Below are 25063 nucleotides of genomic sequence, written 5' to 3' on the forward strand. Positions count from 1 at the left end.
CTGGCAAAGTGGCACAGTTGTTAAGAGCACCAGTTGCTCTTCCTGAGAAGCCAGGTTCTATCCCCAGTAGCCACACAGTGGCTCACGATTGTCTCTAACTCCAGTTCATGGGATCTGACACTATCTTCTGGCCTCCAAGAGCACCAGGCATGCATGTTGTACAAGACATACATATAGGCAAAATACCCATTGAAATAAATAATAAGATTAAATATTTTAAAATATGAGTTCTTGCCAGGTGTGGTCGCACAACACACACACACACACACACACACACACACACACACACACACACACACACACACACACGTCATCCCAAAACTCAAGAAGCAGGGGCAAGCAGATCTTTGTGAGTTTGAGACAAACCTGGTCCATATATCAAGTTCCAGGCCAACCAGGGTTACCTGGTGAGACTTTGTCCCAAAAAGTAAAAATCTTTAGAGTCTTGTATGTGTCTGTGGTATGATACTAGTTCTAAATGTATCCATGTTTCTTCACTAGGAAAAGAAACATCCAAAGTATTGGTTGGATACATACTAGCAGCATTGTCTCCCACGCAGAACAGGACTTCCAAGAAACTCATTATCAGTCTTTTAATGAAGACTCAGAACAATTACAACAACTACAGATGGAAATGTGTTCAAGTTTCCTAACTTGAGATGGTAAAATTCAGCCCTTGGTAGTGCAAAGTTCAGGCACCTTTCCATTAAGTAGCAGTTAAGTTCATCTCAGTAGAACCTTCTGTGTTCTTATAGTGAAGAAGAACACACTTTCATGTTTGTCCTAGAAAGCCTCAGATTCTGTACAGCATTTGAACCGCAGTGACACACCTAGTATGGGCTCCATATGCACTGTAAGGAAGAAAAAAAAGATCTCTCAGCCTGAAAACCAGTAACAGCATATCTAATAGTGGCAGGGGTGGAAAGCAAGACTTCTTCCTCAGAAATAATGAACGTCCAGTTTTTTGCTTAGCAGGTTTCACTTTCCAATGCACTTATCTTTCATATATTATCCATCCCATTAAGAAAGAAGTTGTACTAATTCTTAGCCTCTTGCACCCCTATGACCAAACATCTGGCAAGTCCAAATTGAGGGAAGAAACGTTTCTTTTGCCTCATGATTTCAGATGCTGTGCCATTGTGGTTGGAATGGCACAAGGCAGTTCCAGGATAGCAGAAACTCCTCGAACCATGGCCAAAAAGGAAGCACAGAAAACAAACCAGAATGAGGAGTTGGATAGGAGTTAAAGTACCCTTCAAAGGCCAACCCTTACTTACTTATTTACTTACTTACTTACTTACTTACTTCGAAATAGCATGAGGTGGGAAATGTACATTCAAGACATTATTTCCTTGAAGATGAGTTTTCAAAATGTTTAGCAAATTACTCAAGGTGTATAAACAACAGATGTGGCTGCATAAAAGAGAAGAGGCTTCTGACTTAGAGATGCATTTTGTAAACCCTGGTGCTTAAGGAGGAAAGTCCACTAAGAGAGTAGGTCAAAGGAAGACACCTAAGTGTTTTGATTCTCAAGAATTATAATATCAACCCAGAATGTGCATACCTTCTTCTGTAAACTACATTGAAATGTGTGCAAAATAATCACTAAACTACAAAGAATCACATGCTATGTCAATAATTTAATATAGCTGATAGAGCTGAGTGATTATTTCTCTTTTTAAGAATGTGTTGAGTTATTTATATAAAAATGAGGACATTTTTAATTTAGTAATAAACTTGAGTGATTTAGTGAGTGAAGCAGAAACACATGCCCAAATAGCTACACAATGTGTTGGTGAGAAAGCATTTCTGTGAGGTCACTTATGTGGATACCTAAAGAAGCTAGAGTTCATTTGGCAAGTAGAAGCTTCCTATGAACCATTTTTGCATCAAACAGGATTCCAAACAAGGTTAAGGTCATACTATAGCTGCCTCAACCGATTTTTATAACCCTTCAGGATTCTTTGGTCAAATGCTTCTGCCTCTCTATTCATTTTTACGTACCAATCCTAAAGAGATACAACCACATGATTATCCTAAAGGATCAACAACCCTGAATTTCGTTGTAGCCTCCTTTACGCTTTTTGTCGTTCTCTGCATAATTGGAATCACTAATGCCCAATTGGTATTGGCTCACAAACTGCTTGAGCTCTGCACTCTTCGTTTTACACACTACAGTCTTTTGGTAGAAACTGATTTTCACTTTTGCAGCTTAAATTTTGCAAAATATTAGCTTATGTCCCAAAAGCTTATGGCTAAGAATTTTTTAAAAGAATAAATGAAGATATTGTATAATTTAAGGCCATTTTCGGGTTTTTTTGTTGTTGTTGTTGTGGAAACACATCTGCATTGACAACTGAATTCCTGAAATGATATGTGTCAAATTGAAATGCTCTGATCTACATATAAAAAAGAAATCATGATTCTGCAACATCAATAACTATGATGCCTTATATTGAAATTGCCAAGAGGATTTAAAAGCATATCTGCAGGGTAGTCATATAACCTCTTTAGATCTTAGTTTTCTCCTCTGAAAATGGAAAGGTTGAATGATTCGATCTCTTTAAATCCCTCTCAATCCCAAACACTTTGACCTAAATTTCCTCAGAGTAGGAAGGAGGACAACACAAGCTACCAAGTGGGCAGGTAAAAGGGGAAGATTGGAAAGGTCACAGAGACGAAATTCACAATTTGGCACTAAGACATGGCCTGGTAAGCAGTGCTGAGAACTGGTAAATGTTCTGAGTTTATCTTCCAGATTAGGAGACAGAGTCAATCAAAAGGATTAATTTTTGTAAGTTTGAAGGCCCCTAAAGAGAGGCAGGAAATTCAACCCCTAGATCTTGAGAACCCCTGTTGGCCTGTGATGGTATATGCCTCAGATGAGGGGCCAACTCCGACCTTTTTCAGCTGAGTCTTGCCTGAATGCTTCTCTCCTACACCAGGACCTTTGAATTTCTGGAGAAAGGGGACCTCTGGCCTTAAACAGTCCATCCTGAGAGCCAAGCCACAGATTTTCTGCAATATGCACCAACTTCTCACACAAAGAGTAAGCCCCTTGCCATGGCCTCTTTGTCCATGGTGAAGGCAAACCTGGATTGTAATTTTTACAAAAGAGTAAATGGGAGTCTTACTTTTTCTTAATCCTCCTTATCCCTTTCAACTCATGATATGGAGGCAGAGAACATAGAGTTTTTGAGACTTACTCAGGAAGTAATAGAAATGCAATAACACATCAATCCATCCCAGATACACTGTGGAGGTATGAATGACCTCTAATGCCTAGGAATACTATTGACAAAGCCTAGGTCATCCAGAGTTTCATAAATGTGTTTCATACAAGTAATCAGTGTCCTGTCTCTCCTCTTACCCTACCAGAGACTGCTATTTGGATCTCTTATTGAAGCATTTGTTCCTTTGAGTTCCTAGAGAAGAAATTTTGGACATGATAGTAAAAATTCATGTATAAGAGAGTCCTTGCTCTGTACTCTCTCTTTAATCAATTTCCATTCTTTTAACAACAAATAGAATTATTTGCAGTATGAGGTTTTTCAAGGTGTTTTTATTTTATATTCTGTGCTATTAGGAATAACAATAAACTGTTACTAAATTTTAAAGTTGTACAAGACCTGAAACATCTCAAGCTACAACCTTAATTTTCAGTAAGAGAGACTTAAGTTCATAGAAGGTAAATGGCATTCATAACTATTAATAACAAAATACTTGGGCCCTTTTCTTTGGGGCAGAAAGGACCTACCTAACTAGATGAGCAGATAAAAAGCAGAAGCAAAAAAGAACATGTGAGCACAAGATAATCACAGGAGAGTTGCCTCATAATCATTTTCCAAGCTAGCACACCCCAAACACACTTCTCCCTAGAGTATCTTCATTTTAAAGGAATAGTTAATATAATTATAGAAATTTATGCACACTGTGGAAAGAGATCTTTGTGGTAAGTGATGCCTTAAGATTCTACAGACTACCCCCACTAAGCCACTAAGTAGGAAGAAAAGGTTTCTTGCAAACAGAAAAGGATATGCAAGGTCATAGAAGTAAAAGAGGTGCATTGTATGTGTAGAAAACAAGATCAGTGTGATCAGAACACTATGAATAGTAATAAAAAATAGTCTGAGTTATGACTACCAGAGTGTTTCGTTCAAGAAAGAAACACGTGTGCTAAGCACTGAGCTGAACTCCTGGAATCCAGTTGTAGAGACAGAGGAGTGTTGAGCAAAGGGGTCAAGACTGGGAAAACCCACAGAAACAGCTGATCTGAAGAAGGGGGGAGCTCATGATCACCAGACTGACAACTGGGAAACCAGCATAGGACTGAATCAGGCCCCCTGATCATCAGTTAAGAGGCCTGGACAGTCTATGGGGCCTCTGGTAACAATATTTTTCCCCAGTATATGAATGGACTTTGGGAGCCCGTTCCCATAGAGGGATACTCTCTCAGCCTAGACACACGGGGGGAGGGCCTAGACCCTGCTCCAAATGATGTGACAGACATTGATTATTCCCCCATGGAAGGCCTCACCCTCCCTGGGGAGCAGAAGGGGTATGGGGTGGGGGTTGGTGGGGGGCATGGGAGGATGGCAGGGAGAGGGAACTGGGATTGATATGTAAAATAAGATTGTTTCTAATTTAAAAATAAAAAATCACAAGGACATAAAAAGGAAACACATGTGCAGTTGTGATCAATTCTGTTGATATTGCTTACATGAACAGTCAGAGTGGTGAGTGCACAAATCCTGGTACACCAACAGACACAGGCGAGTGTCTGAGCAAACAGGCAGCACAACTCAACCCCATTCCCACTAACATCTCATGTAGGAAACCTTCTCTGGCTCAACTTCTTGTCCCTCTGGGGAGGCTTCCTTCCCCCATTTTGGTTGAGCTGTGATCACTTTGTCCTCTTTGGTGGGTCCTTGGACCAATTCCCCTGGACTACAGAGACCCAAGAGACTATCTACATCTGAACCTCACTAACCAATTTGCTTCTTTTCAGCTGTCTTCTCCAGGTAGCTACAGAGATGTGTTAGCCAACCTCGAGACCTATCTTTGTTTTTTTGAAGATGCCTTCAACTTTTATATGTAACTAGTTAGACAGTCCCTCACTTAACATGGGTGAAGAATAATCTGCTGGCCTCCCCATGAAATGCGAAAAATAGACTCAATTCCACTTCTCCCCAAGAATAGTGAACAAGCCTATCTCCACAGGCACAGATACACACCCATGTCCCTCTCTATTGTCAACCTTCTCATCTGCTTGTTAGCCAGGAAAGCATATGTACACATGCACATCGATGCATGAGAAAGGTTATGATTTCAGACATAGATTTCTTTCTTATTACCATTACCACTGTCTTATCAACAAACAATGGATATCTCACAAATGTATACAGCTCTTTGAGCTATGCAGGAGGCAGAGTTCAGTAGTAGGCTGTACCTTTAAAAGTCTCTTGACGGCTGCCCTCAGAGATCCATGCCCAACCATTTTAAAGCAATCTTGATTCCAGAAGATGCTGACCCTGGAATTAGTATCCCCTTTTAACACTGCTTCTTCTGCCCTCTCATTTGCTTCTGATGTTTCCTGACTTTGATGTGTCTTCAGGATTCCAATTCTGGTATCCATGCCATTCTGCTTCTGGTGTCTTCTATCGTGACACCCTGTAATTGAGCTTGGCTTAACCCTCCAACTTTCTCCTGCCTCTCAGAATGCCAGTCTTTTTCCCTGGTACTGGCCCCAGAATATCTGTAGTTTATACATCTTAGTGTCATGAGTCCGGTTATTAATCTTCAGATTTAAAACACAAAAACTCATCTAGAATTCCCCAAAATGTTGCATACTCTATTTTCCATGACTACTTATTGATGGCATAAAAAAAGACTCACTATAGAAAGTACAACTTATTCTTCTCATGAAGTCTTCTATTAAACAGGATCTATTATAAAATTGTATAATAATAAATGTGTGAACTTTTTATGAGACAATACTCTATACCTAAATAACACAAAAACAATCTATAAATAATATTAGCATTTGATAACTAAAAACACTAAAAGGGGTCATGAATACAGTCCATCTCAAAATAACATTTCATTTTTTATTCTCTCATACAATATGTTCCAACTGCAGTTTCCCCTCTTTCTACTTCTCCCACCCCCCTCCATCTCCTCTCTCTCTCAGGTTCACTCCTCCTGTGTTTCCCTTCAGAAAAGAGAAGGCCTCCCACAGATATCAACCAAACAAGTCATAAGAAGTTACAATAAGGCAAGGCACAAACCCACATATCAAGATAACCCATTAGTAGGGTTCCAGGAGCAGACAAAAGAGTCAAGGACATCCCTCCACACACCCCAATTGTTGGAGTTCTACAAGAACACCAAGCTAAGCAAGCATAACATAGGCAGAGGACCAAGATCAGACCCATGCAGGCTCTGTGATTTTTGCTTTAGTCTCTGTGAGCTCCTATGAATCCTGCCTAGCTGCTTATGGGGACCATGTTCTCCTGGTGTCCTCCACCATGCTGGCTCCTTCCTCCCCATCTCCCATGGGGTTTTCCAAGTTCCACCTAATGTTTGGCTATGGGTCTCTGCATCTGGTTCCATTAGCTGCTGCATGAGGCCTCTCTAATGACAATTTGGCTAGGAACTGATCTATGAGTATAGCATATTATCATTAGGAATCATTTGATTAATCTTTTTTTTTGCCACTCATGTTTGGTTCTACCCTAGGCCTCTGGGCTATGCAGCTTCCAGTTGCTGGCCATTCAGGCAGTGTTGGGCATGGGTCTCAAGTCAGACCAGTCATTGGTTAACGACTGCCACAAGCCCTGAGCCACCATTGCCCCAGTTCATCTTTCAGGCAGGACAAATTGCAAGTCGAAAGTTTTGTAGCTGAGTGGATATTCCAGTCCCACCCCTGGAAACCTTACCTGGTTGCAGAAGATGGACTGTTTAGACTCAGTATTGGCCATTACTAGGAGTCCTAATTAGGGTCACCCTCATAAATTCCAGAGAATTTCCACTGCACATTATAAAAATGTATGATTTTTTATAATTTGTATTTAAATTAGAAACAATCTTTTTTACATGTCAATCTCAGTTCCTTCTCCTTCCCATCCTCCCATGCCTCCTACTGATCTCCAACCCATCCCCCTTCTGCTTCCCAGGGAAAGTGAAGACTTCCATGGAGGAATCATCAAAGTCTGTCACATCATTTAGGGCAGGCCCCCGTGTGTGTAGGTTGAGAGAGTATCCCTCAATGAGGAATGGACCCAAAATCCATTCGTGTACTAGGGACAAATACTACTCCACTACCAGAATCCCCATAGACTGCCCAGGTCTCCTAACTGACACCCATGTTTAGGGAGGCTAGTTCAGTACTATGCTGGTTCCCAGCTATTAGTCTGGGGTTCATGAGCTCCCCTTGTTCAGGTCAGCTGCTTCTTTGGGTTTTGCCAGCATGGTCTTGACCCTTTTGCTCATCTCTCCTCCCTCTCAACAACTGGTTTACAGGAATTCGGATCAGTGCTTAGGTGTGGGTCTCTGCTTCTGCTTCCATCAGTTACTGGATGAATGGCATTTAAGGTAGTTATCAATCTGATTATAGGGGAAGGGTATTTAAGGCAGCCTCTCTGATATTGCTTAGATTATTTTTTCATTTTTTATTATTTTAATTTTAAATAGCTTGTTTTACATGTCAATCCCAGTTCCCTCTCCCTCCCCTCCTCCCACACACCTCCAACACCACCCCCAGCCTCCCACCCTATTGCCATTTCCTTCCACATAGGGGATATCTAGAGTCTGTCATTTCACTCAGGGCAGGATCCAGGCACTCCCCTAAGAGTCCAGGCTGGAAGAGCATCCCTCTTTGTGTTATGGACACACGATGTCTGTTTGTATGCCAGGGATAAACACTGATCCACTGCCCAGGGCTCCAAAGGTTGCCCAGGCGACACCCACAGTTAAACACTGGACTGAACCCATGGAACCCAGTGACAGAGGGAGAGGAGCGATGAGCAAATTGGCAAAGCTTGGATTATTAATTGGGGTCATCCTTGTAGATCTCTGGACATTTCCCTAGTGCCAGATTTCTCTTTAAACCTATAATGGCTCCCTCGATTAAAGTATCTCTTTCTCGCTCCCCTCGTATTCTTCCCCCGACTCAATCTTCCTGCTCTCCCAAGTCATCCTCTCTCTTCCTCTTCTCCCCTTCTCTTTCTCCTAACTCCCTCTCCCCTCCCTGCCCCGATGCTCCCAATTTTCTCAGGAGAGCTTGTCCCTTTCCCCTGCTCCAGGGGACCATCTATGTCTCTCTTAGTGTGCTCCTTGTTTCCTAGCTTCCCTAGAGGTGTTGCTTGTAGGGTGGTAATCCATATATGTCTAATATCCATATATGAGTGAGTACATACCATGCTTGTCTTTTTGTAACTGGGTTATCTCACTCAGAATGATTTCTTCTAGTTTCATCTATTTGCCTGTGAATTTCAAGATTCCATGTTTTTCTGCTGAGTAGCATTCCATTGTTTAAAATGTATGAATTTTTATAATGTGACAATATTATAAACCTCAATTGCACAAAAATGGCCCATAAATATTAGCAAATTGATAGTAAAAACACTTAAAGTGATCATGAGTACAAACATACCATCTTAAAATAATGTTTTTAATTTGCAGAAAATGCTGGAGGATTGGTTCATTAATTAAGAACACTAACTGCTCCTCCAGAAGACCTGCATTTGATTCCCAGGATCCATGTGGCAGCTCAAAGTCATCTGGAACTCCAGTTCCAGGGAATCCTACAACCTCATCTAGCTTCTAGAAGCACCAGGCACACACGTGGTGCATAGACAACATACAAGCAGGCAAAATATTCACATAAAATGAAATTTTTAAAATAAAATCACATAATAAAATTGAAAGCAATAGTATAAGAATTAAATATTTTTAAATTATTACTCTTCAAATTCAATTTTAAATCTGTAAAATATTTATTGGACTCTTCAGTAAGTTTGATCTTTCTTGCATGTCAGATGTTTCATTTTACATGGCCTTAAGATTATATCCAGATGAAATGACAGACTTTAGAGATCCCCAAAAGGAGGGCCTCACCCTCCATGGGGAATGATGTGGGAATTGGAGGGACTGGGGGGGCTGGTGGAGGGACAAGGGAGGAGGGGTGGGAAAGGGAGCTGGGATTGACATGTGAAGCATTCATGTTTCTAATTTAAATAAAAGCATATATTGAGTGAAAAAAGAATATATCCAGAAAGTAGTCCCCTATGCCAATGTATTCAAGGCTACTTCCCAGTTTCTCTTCTATTAGGTTCAGTGTAACTAGATTTATGTTAAAGTCTTTGATCCACTTGAGCTTGAGTTTTATGCAAGGTGATAGATATGGATATATTTTCATTCTTCTACTTGACGACATACAGTTATACTAGCACCATTTGTTGAAGATACTTTCTTTTCCATTGTTTAATTTTGACCTTTTTGTCAAAAATCAGGTATTCACAGCTATGTGGATTTATGTCAGGATCTTTTATTGGATTCCATTGATGATCCATGTGTCTGTTTTTATGCCAATACCAAGCTGTTTTTATTACTATCATTCTACAGTAGAGCTTGAAGTCATGGATGATGAGTGATATCTCCAGAAGTTCCTTCATTGTACAGGATTGTTTTAGCTATCCTGGGTTTTTTATTTTGCCATATGAAGTTGAGTATTGTTCTTTCAAGGTCTGTGAAGAATTGCATTGGGATTTTGATGGGGATTGTGTTGAATCTATAAATTGCTGTTGGTAAGATTACCATTTTTACTGTTAATCCTACCTATCCATGAATATGGGAGATCACTGCATTTTCTCATATCTTCTTCACTTTCTTTCAAAATCACACCAGTAGCACAGACACTGAGATCAACAACTTATAATTGGGACCTCCTGATACTGAGAAGCTTCTGTAAGGCAAAGAACACATTTAACAAGACAAAATGACAGTTTAAAGAATGGGAAAGATTCAGCAACTTCACATCTGACTGAGGGCTGATCTCCAAAACATACAAAGAACTCAAAAAAACTAGATATTAAAATATCAAATAATCCAATTAAAAAATGGGGGACAGATCTAAACAGAGAATTCTTAACAGAAGAATCACAAATGGTGGAAATACACTTAAAGAATGGTTCAACATCCTTAGTCATCAGGGAAATGCAAATATCAAAATGACTCTGAGATACCATCTATCACCTGTCAGAATGGCTAAGATCAGAAACACTGATGACAGCTTATGACGGAGAGGATGTGAAGTAAGAAGAATTCCCCTCCATTGCTGTCGAGAGTAAAAACTGGTACAGCCACTTTGGAAATCAATATAGCGGTTTCTCAGAAAAGTGGAAATCAATCTGCCTCAAGACCCAGCTATACAAATCATGGGCATATACCAAAGAGATGCTCAATCGTACCACAAGGACATTTGCTGAACTATGTTCATAGCAGCATTATTCATAAGAGCCAAAACCTAGGAACAACCTAAATGTCCCTCAACTGAAAAACATGGAAAGGCAAATGTGGTACATTTACACAACAGATTATTACTCAGCTAGGGAAAACAAAACCTCATGAAATTTGCAGGCAAATAGATGGAACTGGAAAAATCATTTTGAGTGAGGTATCCCAGACCCAGATAGACAAGCATGGTATTGTACTTACTCATAAGTGAATATTAGGATTAAGTACAGGATAACCAGCTGACAATCCAGAAAGGCTAGATAACAAAGAGGGCCCAAAGAGAGATGTATGGATTTCCCTGAGAAAGGGAATAAAAGAGATCTCCTAAGTAAACTGGAGGCAGGGGTGGAGAGATGAGAATTTGAGGGAGCAGGTTAGATGGGCTGGGAACAGGAGGCCAGTTGGGGATGGGACTGAAGGGGAGAGTAATGAAGGCGATGTCTTGATGGGGGAGCATTTTGTGGTTAAGGAGAAACCTGATGCCAGGGAATATCCACAAGGATGACCCCAGCTAAGACTCCTAACAGTAGTGAATAGGGTGCCTGAACTGGTCTACTGTAACCTGTGGTGATATTTTGTTTGCGATGTAACTAACAAAGCATGACTGAAAATCAGAATGCAAAGCTAGCCAGCCAGACTAGTTAGCCATAGAGTCCAGGTAGTGGTGGCACACATCTTTAATCCCAGCATTCTCGAGACAGAAGCAGACAGTTCTCTGTTAGTTCAAGGCCACGCTGATCTACACGAAATTGATCCAGTCTAAGAGAAACAGAGCTCACACAAAGGTAATCTCAGCACTTGGGATTCCACACCTTTAATCGCAGCACTAGAAAGGAATATAAGGCAGGGGAAGACAGGAGCTGAAGGCATTCTGAGGTTTGGTGTAGGGCAGTGCGATCTGGGGCAATCTGAGGAGCAGTGCAGTCTGAGGCAGACAGAGGATGTGATCTGGAGATGCAATCTGAGGACAGGATCGTCCTTTCAGGCTGAACATTGGTAGAGGTGAGAACTCTCTAGTGGCTGGCTGCTTTGCTTCTCTGATCTTCAGCTTTAACCCAACTATCTATCTCTGGGTTTTTATTATTCATGCTGCAGTAATCAAATTAGTGACTACCTTAATTGTTATTAGAGTGCCATTACACAGTAACTGATGAAAGCAGATGGAGAGATTCAAAACCAAGCCTGAAGAAAGGGGGGTCAAGGTCATGATGGAGGAACCCATAGATGCAGCACATGGACTCTGAACCAATAGTTAAGGAGCCTGCATGGGACCAAACTTGGCCCTCTGCATGAGTGTGGCAGTTGTGTAGGTTGGTCACTTCACAAGCCTCCTGTGCTGGAATACCTCATCCAACCTTTATGCAGAGAGAATAGCTCGATCCTACCACAACGTGATGTGCTGTGCTTCAAGCCCTGGGAGGACTGCGCCTTTCAGAATGGAGAAGGAAGAATAGATGGGGAGGAGACTAGATGGGAGTTGGAGGAGGAAATGGTAGGAGAGAAGGGAGGGGAAATGTTGGTTGGTACATAAATGAAGAAATGTTAAATAAGATTTAAACAAATATATCCAAAAGTACATTCAACCTAAGTATTAGGTGAAAGTTTCTTCCTAAGCACTAATTCTTTTTTGAAATATTTTATTTACCTTCCCTGGTTGATTTTGCAGTTTATATTGATGTTGTTTTTTGCCCATTTAGATTTCAGACTATGTTTTGACTTCTTGTTTAGATATTGGGTTTTCTTCTTTCTTTTTACATTTTTGTATAAAAATACTTATAGAGAATTTCGGCCTCTGAAAAATACTCAAACATTGGAAAAGTCCAGTGAACATTACTGTTTTAGAACTCAGCCAAAAAGTATTTGCATCTCTTAGCAAAGTTACTATGACTGAAAGGAATCGCATCATATGATTTCCAGTGTAGAGCTCATTATTTTCATTTTAAGATTCATCTGCTCATGAGACACCATGATAGGAGTTGAATAAAATATATTACATGCAAAAGGTTATTAATATTTTCCTTCCAAACTACTAGTAGTTTTCCCTCCAAAAAAGTAGCTAATTCCTACAGAAAACAGAATGCCATTTCCCTGAACTCTTAATGGATCTTTCTCAAGATTTGAGTTTCAGATAACAAAACTTCCTTAGAAATGTTAGGAAGGAATTGGTACAGGAAATTTCTAGATTTTATTATAGCCCATTCACAAATCATGCATGCAAGAAGTGACAAAATAAAATATTGTTTTCTTTCTCAATAGATTAGGTAATCAGCTACACAAACAAATGTGTATATATATATATATATATATATATATATATATATACAGATAGACATATGTGTGCATGTGTGTCTTCACACATTGGGAAAAATTAGGAATAAAAATAGACTTTCCAAATATTTTCATGCCATGAAACATACAAAATGCTCATGTTTATAATACACACTGGGACTCTTGAATATATTCACAAAGTCGCTTTGGGTCTTCTATCCCAGGCTCTAGCCACATTCAAAGAAAACCAAAACCTCAATGTACCTGTAAGCCTTCTCTATGATACGACCTGGGTGCTCCCCAGAGAGAACAGGGAAGAACAGACAAGTTCAAGGAAACAGATAAGTACTAAAGATTCAGAACCTAAACTCAGGCCCCTGAAAAAGTAAGTCACAGCATGTGGGGGTGAAGAGTAATCATGGAACACACAAAGAGTAATTCTGACATAATCTGTGTTTTGCTTGTTCATAAAACCATGTACTCTGCAGTCACACTGGATTTCAGGGTTTAATTTTATTCATGTTGTTGCTGTTGGGTGTGGGGCTACACAAATCCATGATATTGTTGATTAAAAACTAGGGCGTTGATAAACCATGGCTTTATATTTAGAGCTGGAAGATGTTAGTCATGTTTGGCTACCAAAGGGGGCACTTGAAAATAAAAGACCATCTACGATGACAGAGGTGTGGAGGAGATGTCTGCAGGTGAGTAAGGGAAAGGTTGAATCTGACTCCTGATGGTCCCTATTGTCACCATGTTCCTACTCTGAAGCAAATTGAAGCCCAAGCTGATATTACTCCGTTCCCAGGACAATTTCCTTGAGGCAATCGTACACTTCTGCCTGAGGAAGAGCCTGCTTAATCTACTGTTCGAGTCTGCTCTTTGGCAGAATCTGTGTAGTCCATGTCAGACCTGAGGGGTGCTTTGTGGGATTAATGTCACAGGGGCTCAAACAGGTTCTCAAGAGACAAACCACTAGCAGGAAAACCCAACTACTTGGCACTCTTTATGCACATTTTAAAAAGTCATTAGGAAAAGCTAGTATTACATAAAGTAGTGATTCTTGGCTCTAGCTATGAATTAGAATTCTGGGCAGTTTCAACACCGATACCTGGGCCCATTGCTTTCTGTTCCCCTGAGACTCAGATTTAATTAAACTGGGAAAAGAGATCATCTTGATTTTTTAGAACACTCTAAGTGATTCCATTCTATAACCAGGTTTTTTAAAAGAGTCACACTAAACCATAGTGTCTTTATGAAGAGACGCTGATTTCTCCTATTCCCTAGTTAGCTTCACATATAACATGAGCATTCTTCTTTTTACTTGGTTCATGCCAACATATATGATACAAATATTAGCACCTAATAATATGTAATCAATAGCTATTTGAAGTTGAAAGTTTAAATAAAAGGATATTTAAATTATGTTTCAAAAGTTTGTAAAAAATTATGTTTAAAGAAAATCTTTCCCCAAATTGTGGAAAATAAACTGTGGACATTTTTTCCAATCAATATTTGAGGACAAGGAGACCTGGGTATCAACCATATAGAGAGTTCGTATGCAGCCCTTCCAAACATAATTGGCCATGAGAACTTACATCCCTGGTGACATCCCAAAAGCTGACCAGTAGGTGTCCAGGAAAAAGTGTCAAGTATGTGGCTGTGGATACAGTGGAATGCATCTTTATTTCTCCAATTAAGATGTCCTTACCCTTCGGGCAGCAGATCTCCTGAAGTTTTGATTCTATGTAGAACACCAGGAACAATTTAACAACTTCAATTGATGCATGCAGTCCTTAGCTGAAACAGACCTTATCTCACTCAAATTCAGGAGAGCACAGCTGATACATGTTTAAGGGCTATTTATGGAAGAAAACACAAAAGGGAGAAAGGATATAATTATCATTCATCTGCCTTCATCGGTATGGGAGAAAAGTCTTGGAACTTATTGGGCATAAGAGCAAAGGAATATTAGAAAATTTTAGGGATGCAAAAAGGCTGTAAAAACAGAATGTCACAAGTTCTGGCGTGACACCACGGGCTTATAGAATAAAGGGCTTAATTTCGCGCTAGAGTTTATCCAATAGTAGTGATGTTATTTCTGGCTTAGAACAGTCACTGAAAAGTAAAATTGAGCAAAAGAATACTAGAAAATTTAAGGGATGCAGAAAGACTTTAAAAACAGAATGTCAAAAGTTCTGGAGTGACACCACAGGCTTACGGAATAAAGAGCTTAATTTCACACTAGAGTTTATACAACAGCAGTGCTGCTGTTTCTGGCCTAATATATTCATTGAAAAGTAAAAATTTTATTAACATGTTTAACAAGGATACTGGGTCACATCAATGATTTTTAATAGAATTCCTGGGTCCTAAGCCATCACTTTAAAAGCTTAGGATCAATTCATACATTTTAGGTAATCGAATGGCCAGTAAAAAGAAGAAGAGGCTATAGAAGGAACAAGACTTTAAAATTTATAATTCACTGGAGGAAAGCACAAACTGAGTTTGCAAGGATGTAAGGTTAGAGAGAGGCATCAGTGGCCAGCCGAGGGCTTCGGGTGGGTAGAGTCTGGTCAGGAGATGAACACTGGGGAAATTAAGTCCAGGACTGGACACCCCTAAAGTATAAAGAGCAAACTAATGTTTTGAGCAAGTGTTACCTTAAGAAATTATAAACTTTCTGTCTCAAATATGAGTTTACTGAACAGTCAACTTCTGAAATTTGGTACTACTGATATCCCTGTTCCATCTGAAATAACTGTACTATTTTACATCATGAATGATAATTCAATAATCCACTCATTGGAGTGTGTAATACACTGTCAAGTTACTGTTGTTCTTTTCTGATACACAAAGAAATTATGATGAAAGGAAAAGTCCAAGATATTTGGACTTGTTGGTGCAACTTCCTCAATTACAGAAAATATCTGTAGAGTCAGCTGTGGGATGGAACACGGCATACATCAGATCTGTTCCTGAGGCTTAAAATGCCATTCAAATTTGGGGTTCTAAAATACTAATTCATAAAATTATAATACCAAATGCCGCCTTTTTACATCACCATCAGAGTGCAAAAAGCCAATGAATTATATCTACAATGCCCTATAAAGTTCTTAGAATAATATAACTATTAAAACATAAAATATAACTGATATGCAAGAGTACTAATCAACTATGTTCCAGAAAAAGAAAAATAAAATTCCTCCTTAGATCCAAAATGAACATACAGCACACCATCAGCATATATGTTATACACATACACACACACAGACACACACACACACACACACACACACACAAACACACACACACACTGAAGAGCAGTCAGAAGAAAAGGAGATAAGATATTATTCTTTCAAATAATTCCTGTTTGATATATAGCTATGAAAATGGTCAGTCCAGTTATGGAAGCCTTAACATTAAGTTACAACTATTCCAGTTACCAGCCCACTGACCTAACAGGAATGGTGTACAGCCACCAGGCTCTAAAGCTTAGAGACTTAGTTTCGTTTCACATAGGAGTGTAATTTATGAATAAGAAAGATGATCTAGATTCCTAGACAACCCACAGGCCCATTCTTGCAAACAGGTCATCCAGACAAAAAACGAAACATAGAAATGATAAAGTTAATTTCCATTATAAACCAAATAAGCATAGCAGAGATATACAGAACATTTCACTCAAACACAAAAGAATGTGACTTCTCAGCCCCCGATGGAACTGTCTCCAAAACCAGTCACATACTTGGACACAAAGCAAGCCTCAGCAGGAACAGAAGAATTGAAATAACACCCATATCAATAACAACAGAAAGGTTACAAACTTGTGGAAATTGAAAAACTAACTATTTAATGAAAAGTGGGTCAAGATAGGAATTAAGAAACATTAAAGACTTTCTTTTTTCCTTCTTTTCCTTTTCTTTTTGTTTTTTGTTTTTGTGTTTTGAAACAGGGTTTCTTTGTGTCCTGGAACTCACCCTATAGTTCAGGCTGGTCTCAAACTGACAAACATGTACCTGGAGTGCTGGAATTAAAGGGGACATTGAAGACTTTGTAGAATTGAATGAAATGATTACACAATATACCCAAACTTATGTGACACAATAAAGACAGAAGTTCATGGCACAGAGTGCCACACAAAATAATTGGAAAGATATCATACTAGTAATTTTATATCACATCTGAAAGTGCAAGAACAAAAAGAAGTAACACTCAAAAATACTAGATGGCAAGAAATAATCAAACTCAGGGATGAAATCAATAAAATGGGAACATTAAAGAATTAATAAATAAATAGTAAAAATAATCAATGAACCAGAGTTGGTTTTTTGAGAAAATAAATAAGATTGACAAACCCTTATACAAATTAGCTAAAAGACACACTGAGACTATCCAAAGTAACACAATTAGAGATGAAATGCAGAACACAACAAACAACAAGAAAATCTTAAGGCCACACTTTTTTCAGTTATTTATTTAATTTTATTTATTTATTCTTCTCTCATACAATATCTCCCAACCACAGTCATAAGGACATGCTTTAAAATCTGTACTTCACCAAACTGGAAAATCAAAACAACTTGGGTAAATTTTTACAGGACTAGTTTTATGAATTTTGTCTCTATTTTCTTTCTCTCGTTCTTTCTTTCTTTCTTTCTTTCTTTCTTTCTTCCTTCCTTCCTTCCTTTCTTTTACTTTTGCATTCTTCTCACATATATTACATCCTGACTACAGTTTTTTCTTCCTCCCCTCCTGTCAATCTCTGCCCCCCCATCACCCTTCTGTCACCACTCAGAAAAGAGCAGGCCTCCCCCAGGATATCATCCAAACATGACATAATGCTGTAGTAATACCAGGCATATACCATCATATCAAGTCTTGATGAGGTAACCATGTAGGAAGAAAAAAATCCCAAAAGCAGGCCAGAGAGACAGAAACAGTCCCTGCCCCCACTGTTAGGAGTCCCACAAGAGCACCTAGCTACCCAACCATAACATATATGTAGAGGTTCTATCTAGGTAAGGCCCCTACAGAGCCCTGATCTCTATGGGTCCCCATCAGTCCTGGCCAAGTAATTCTGTGGGCTATGTTCCTATGGGGTCCCTGTCCCTTCAATTTCCTCCTATCATTCCTCCCTCTCCTCCACAGGACTCCTTAAGCTCTGCCTACTATTTGGCTGTGGATTTCTGCATCTATTCCCATTAGCTGCTACATGAAGTCTCTCTGGTCTCTTTAATACGGATTCTTATAGGCTCTGGTCCCAGAACACTGCAGGCAGGACAAACTGTAGGTTGAAGGTTTTGTGGCTGGGATGCTGTCCGAATCCCTCCACTTGAGGCCTTGCCTGGTTAAAGAAGATGGCTAGCTCAGGCTCTGTGTCCCCCCATTGCTAGAAATCTTTGCTAGGATTACTCTCAAAGATTTCATGGAGATTCCACTGCACTGTTTCCACCTCACCACCAAAATGCCCTCCAATTTCAGGCAGTCATTTCTCCCAGGACTTTTCCCCCACCCAACTTGATCCCTCACTTTCCCAATCCCACATGTCCCCATTCCACCCATGAAAATGATTCTATTTACCCTTCCTAGGGAGATCCTTGAGTTCCCCCATTGCGCTTGTTATATTGCCTCTCTGGGTCTGTAAACCATAGCATGATTATCTTTTACCTTATAGCTAATATATACTTATGAGTGAGTACATACAACATTTGTCTTTCTGGGTCTGGGCTACCTCACTCAGAATGGCTTTTTCTCATTAAGTATAACATAGACTATCAGAGTAGAGTCATTTTAATTTGCAATTCCTAATGGGTAAGGATGCTGAACATTTCTTTAAGTATTTCTCAGCAATTTTGGTTTCCTTTGTTGAGAATTCTTTGTTTAGATCTGTCCCCATTTTTAAATGGGTTATTTTATTTTGGGGTGTCTAGTTTCTTGAGTTCACTCTCTCCATATCTATTTAATAAAGTTTTTGACATTTTAGCAATAACAGTAATACAACTGAAGGAGATGAATGGGATACAAATCAGAAAGGATGAAGTCAAAGTATTGTTATTTCCAGATGATACATAGTATATATATAAGTGACCCAAAAAATTCTACCAGGGAACTCCTACAGCTGATAAATACTTTCAGCAAATGTACTGAGTACAACATTAACTCAAAAAACTCAGTAAACTTCTTATATACAAATGATAAAGGGACTGAGAAAGAAATTAGGGAAACAACTCATTTTGCAATAGCCTAAAATAATATAAAATATTTTGGGGTAATTCTAACCAAGCAAGTGCAAGACCTATATGAAAAGAACTTCAAATCTTTGAAGAAAGAAATTGAAGAAGATATCAAAAGTAGAAAGGGCTCCCATGTTCAGGGATCAGTAAGATTACATAGTAAAATTGATGATCTAACTAAAAGTGATCTACAGATTCAATGCAATCTTTATCAAAATCCCAACACAATTCTTCACAGACCGTGAAAAGACAAATCTCAACTTTATATAGAAAATAAAAAAAACTCAGGTAACTAAAAGAAATCATTTTTTGTAACTTAAAAGATTTCAAGTTTTCCTACAAAGCTATAATAATAGAATCTCAGGGTATTGACATAAAGACAGATATGTTGATCAATAGAATCAGTTTGAAGACACCTATGGACAACTGTTTTGGTTTTGTTTGGTTTGGTTTGTTTTTGCCTTTTATGAAGAAGCCATAAGTACACAATGGGGAAAAGACAGTATTTTTAACCATTTGTATCTTGTCAAACCTGGTGGATGCATGTAGAGGAATGCAAATAGATCCATAGTTATCACCCTGTACAAAATTCAAGTCCAAGCAGATCAAAGACCTCAACTTAAACCCAGATAAACTGAACCTGATAGGACAGAAAGTGGGGAATAGCCTTGAATGCATTGGCACAGATGACTTTCTGAACAGAATACCCTTAGCACAGGCACTAATATCATAAAGAAATATGACCTCATGAAACTGAAAAACTTCTATAAGGCAAAGGACATCATCAGTCTGACAAAGCTGCAACCTACAGAATGAGAAAAGATTTTTACCAACTCCACATCTGATAGAGGACTATATACAACATATATAAAGATATCAAAAAACCAACTAATACAATTAAAAATGGGGTACAGATCAAACAGAGAATTCCAAACAGAGGAATCTCAAGTGTCTGAGAAACACTTAAAGATATGTTCAACATCTTTAGCCATCAGGGAAATGCAAATCAAGTCTACTTTGCGATTCCATCTGACACCTGTCAGAATGGATAAGATCAATAACACAAATCACAGTTCGTGCTGGTGGGGATGTGGAGTAAGGAGGAAATTGATCGTTGCTGGTGGAAGAGCAAACATATACAAACACTGTAGAATCAGTGAGAATCAGTGTGGTGACCCTTCAAAAAGATAGGAATCCATCAACCTCAAGATCCAGCTGTACCATTTTGGGGCATATACCCAAAGGATGCCTCATCCTAATGCAGTGACACTTGTTCAACTGTGTTCATAGCTGCTCTACTTATAATAGTCAGAAGTTGAAAACAACCTAGATGTCCCTGAACTGATTAATGGATAAAGATAATGTGGTACTTTTACACATGGACTATTACTCAGCCATTTTTTAAATGAAATCATAAAATTTGCAGATAAATAATAGAACTAGAAAAACTCATCCTTACTTAAGTATCCCAGCCCCAGAAAGACAAATATGGTATGTATTCGCTTATAGATGGTTATTAACTGTTAAGTTGGTGATAACCAGGCTACAATCCATAGATACACAGAGGCTATGTACAGAGTAAAGGACCAGAGTAGGACAGACTCCCTAGGAAATGGAAATAGGATTGTTAATGATGGATCATGGGAAGGGCACTGAAATGGGAAGATCAAGTAGGGAAGAGGAGGGCAGAGGGAGATGGGGGAAGAAACACCAGGAGAAAAAACTAAAAGTAAGGGCCATTTGAGTCGTATGAAAGCATAATACAATAAAAGTTTTGTAAAATGCATGCATATGCGAAGAGGATTAAATGAAATCATCAAATAATAGGGATACAAACTCAGCTAGACATCTCCTGTCACCAAATTTAGCTTCCAGTACTGGAATTGTGTTATATCTAAGTTGTTGTCAAAGGCATTCCATGGGTCTTCCCCCAAAAACAACTGAGGCTGTTGCCAAAACTATAGGTTGCTCTCCACAAACTGATGGTAAGGGCCCATAGAAGAAGACACTACTTACATAGCTTATTGACATGAAGAAGTCAAGCTGCTGCCTATATAGAGGCTTCACCCTATGTGTCTTTGGTACAAGAATGTACTCTGCATATACCAAGGGAGAACAGCATCAACGCAGCCACAAAAACTTTGACCTACAATTGTATCCTGCCTGCAAAACATGCCTGTTCGATGGTTGCTCAAAACTTGTGGGAGAAATCAACCAATATCTGATTTTACTTAAGGCCCACTCCAAGAAAAGGAACTTATACCCAACATTGCTTTGGTGACAAAGAACCTGAGACTAGACAGCTTGGGGACATGAGACAAAACAATACTACTGTTCTAAAATAAATAAACAAAAAAATCCTTAGCAATAAAATGACTCCTAATGGCATTTGATTCTACCCACAGATTAGTGCCTTGATCAACCATTATCAGAGAAGCTTCCTTCTGCAGATGGGAACAGATTCAGAAACCTACAGCCAGACATTATGCAGAGAATGACAGACTTTTGGAACACTCAGTCCTAAATGAGATATCACCATCAAATCCTTCCTCTCAGAGCTCAGGGAACCCTGAGGAGAAGGAGACAGGGTGTAACAGCCAGAGGAGACAGAGGAGACCAAGAAAACAAAGCCCTCTAAATCAATAGTATCAACGCACAGATGAACTCAGAGAGAACAAGACAGAATGCACAGGGCCTGCACAGGTCTGCACCAAAAGGTGCTCCCAAGCTAAAAGAAGAGGACACGTGCCCCCACCCCTAACCCATAAGCTATCTCCAATTGACAACTGCTTGCAAACAAAACTTCAGTTTTCTCCAAGTAAGTCTTATTGGGGAAACAAACTATCTTTGCTAATAATTTATTTATTTTTATGTTATGTACATTGGCGTTTTGCCTGCATGTATATTTGTATGAGGGCGTTGGTCGGGTCCCCTGGGACAGGAGTTCCAGAAAGTTGTTAGTTGCCATCATGGTTGTTAGTAATTGAACCTGGGTCCTCTGGAAGATGAGCAGAGCTCTTAAGCACTGAGCCATCTCTCCAGCCCACAAAACAAACTATCTTAAGGGTAGTCTGCTTACCAAGAAGTAGTTGGCCAACAAAAAATTAACTCAAATGGCTTGTTTATAAGTTCCTTATCTGTAATGCCATGTCAGGTCTTTATTTTTAATTTTATCTGACTTTGTATTTTTATTTTCTATATATACTTTTTTCTCCCTTTTCACCCTACAGGTTTTTTATGTATATATAATGACAACCAGTTTAGTATTTTCAGGGGGTTCTTGAATGTGCAAACAAGCGGGTCTCTGCATCTATACCTGTTTTTTATGCCTTTTCTTCAACTTTTTCCATTTGTTTTCCCCTATTCTGGTTTACTAGCTTTTGCTTTATCATATTTTCTTTTATCATGGTCTCTTAGAAGCTTGTTTGTTTTCTAATGAGACAAAAGGGGGTGGGTCCAGATAGGAGGGTAGATGGAGGCAAACTGCGATGAGAAGGAGAGGAATCTGCAATCTGGATATATTATGAGAGAAAAAAAGCTATTATAATAAAAGGATAAAAATAAAAATCATTCTAAGATAATGCAATGCAAAGATATACCAATTTGCTATTTCTATGCTAAGGAATGAAATTAAGGAAACATGAGAGTCTGCTTTCTATAGATAAGCCATTATTTTCTACAAGAGCAGAAAACAGTAAGAGACCCTAATTCACAACATTAAATAGATAAAATGTGAGCTGAGCTTTTTCAGGCAGGATCTAGTGCCCTAGCATAATGGTTCCAACAGGAGAGAGTACACATGTTCAGGATCAAGGTTGCAGTGATACTGTGAGATGCAACACTGGCAAGCACTGTTAGAATTGCCTCAGATTCATTGCGTTTGATTTGAATTAAATGTTGGCAATTGATGAGTCACAACCAGGAAGATCCACAGTTCAGGAAGCTATGGTTGCAGTCAGTTAGTTGGCTCAGCAGGTAAGGGTCCTTGTGGCTATATCTGAAGCCCCATGATGGAAGCAGAGACCTGACTCCCATGAAGGTTTTCCTCTGAGCTCCACACACATGCCATGACACATGCATACATACACACATATAATAATTAAACAAATGCAAGAAAAGCTACAAAGCAATTGCTTCTTTTTAAAATGCAGCCGGGTACGGAAAGAATATCAGCTCATTTTATGTCCTTTTTCAAGTGGGAAAGTGATGATAGCCTCGGACAGAGGGTCTGCTCTTCGATAGCTGCTGCTTTTCTGACTGTGTGTTTGTCTTCTGGTTCTGAGGTAAGGCTTGAAGAATGGGTACCAAGACAAGTTTACCCACCAGCCCAATAATGAGTGGGAAGGATAGTTAAAGTGAGACTTGAATACTATTCCAAAACTACCTGAAATCACTGGATTTCATTGTTGGAGAAGATGTCAGAAATGGTGATAAAGACAAAAAAAATTCAGATGAAGCTGTTCTCTAAAGATGGATGGGATGCAATAAAATCAATGGGGACTCACAGCCTGGACAACCAATTCTAGACGCCTCAGTCTCGGTCCAGACTTTACCTTTAGGCGGTACTGATGTGCATTTTGGCAGCTAATAAATGATAAAAATAGTACAAGTACACAAAACAAAAGGAAGATCTAATCAGAAATCCAAGGTCATAATAAATTAGAGAAATCTGTTAAGGCAAAACCTCTTTCTCTTTACGCTAGTATCCTGTCCTTAATTCACACAGCACTATAGTTAGAAAGATCCAGAACAATACCATAGGCCAAATTGAGACCATGTTGTAAATCTCCTGTCATGCTCTTCCTTCTCATTCATTTTGCTTGGGAAATTATGCTAGAGACAATTACATCAGAGACTTAAAATTCACGGGTGCCACCTTTCCAAATGACATTGTTTTAAAAGGTGTCCTTTAATTTTATTTTGTCTGTCATTAATTTTTATGACAATTCTCTTCTAATGGGTAAAAGTTTTCACTATTCAATCTTTCACCCATCAGCACAATGCTGTCACTTCTTTGAAATAATAAAAATCTGTTTAATTCAGCTTTGCACCATGAACTGAGCTCAATAAAGCATTTTGCATATAATCAGTGATAAATACATTCTTTAAAACAACTACCATTAATGAGCATCTGTGTTCATGCACATTGTCCAAGAAGCAGAAGTCAAAATGTGAGAATTTTATTGTCACATTTTTTTATAACATTATTCTTAGTAAGAAAGTAAGACATGGCTGGAAAGGCTGAGAGCCTTCGGAACACAATATAATTGTGTGATTTCCAAATGAAAAAGAAAAAAGTTTGAGTGATAGGATGCTTGACCACTAGAAAGTATTAGGAAGGATTAATAATATTGTCAAACCCCCATGGAGGGCCTCACCCTCCCTGGGGAAATGAGGGGATAATGGGGGGCGGGGTTGGGGGGAGGACACGGGAGGAGGGGAGGGAAAGGGAGAGGGACCTGGAACTGACTTGTGAAGTAACCTTTTTCTTATCTAAATTTAAACTTAAAAATAAACAATAAAAAAAGAAAATGAGCTCATACTGCCACTCAAAAATAATAATAATAATAATATTGTCAAGATGACCTTGAGTCCAAGATCACCACACTAAGGAGGACTCATCTTCTTGGAATGATCTTGACTTACGTTCTTATGTATCTCATACATCCTCGTGGCTCACAGATTGCTGGTGGGTTTAAGGTACCAGATGCTGAAAGTTCTTTGGCCCTCATACACCTGTGACTTGAGGTCCTCATGTAGGAATTGCTATGTTTCAGTCCATGGACAGTTCACAGACTGAAGTCCTAATGGTCGGAGTCATACTGTCAGGGGGTATAATTTAGGAGTAGGTACCCTTGTAAATGAGGTATCAGAAGCTGGGAAGAGATGACTCAACTACTGAGAACATATCTGGGTTATGTGTGAGGAGCCAGACTAACTCAAGACTTTCTCAGAGGCCTAGATGAAAGAACAAAGGGAACTTTGGCCCTTGTCTAGGAGTGGACTTGGCAAGGCCAGTCCAGGCCTGGATCCAGTGCCTCCTA

This window comes from Mesocricetus auratus, unplaced genomic scaffold (genome assembly GCF_017639785.1).
Source record: "Mesocricetus auratus isolate SY011 unplaced genomic scaffold, BCM_Maur_2.0 Super-Scaffold_100004, whole genome shotgun sequence".
NCBI lineage: Eukaryota > Metazoa > Chordata > Mammalia > Rodentia > Cricetidae > Mesocricetus > Mesocricetus auratus.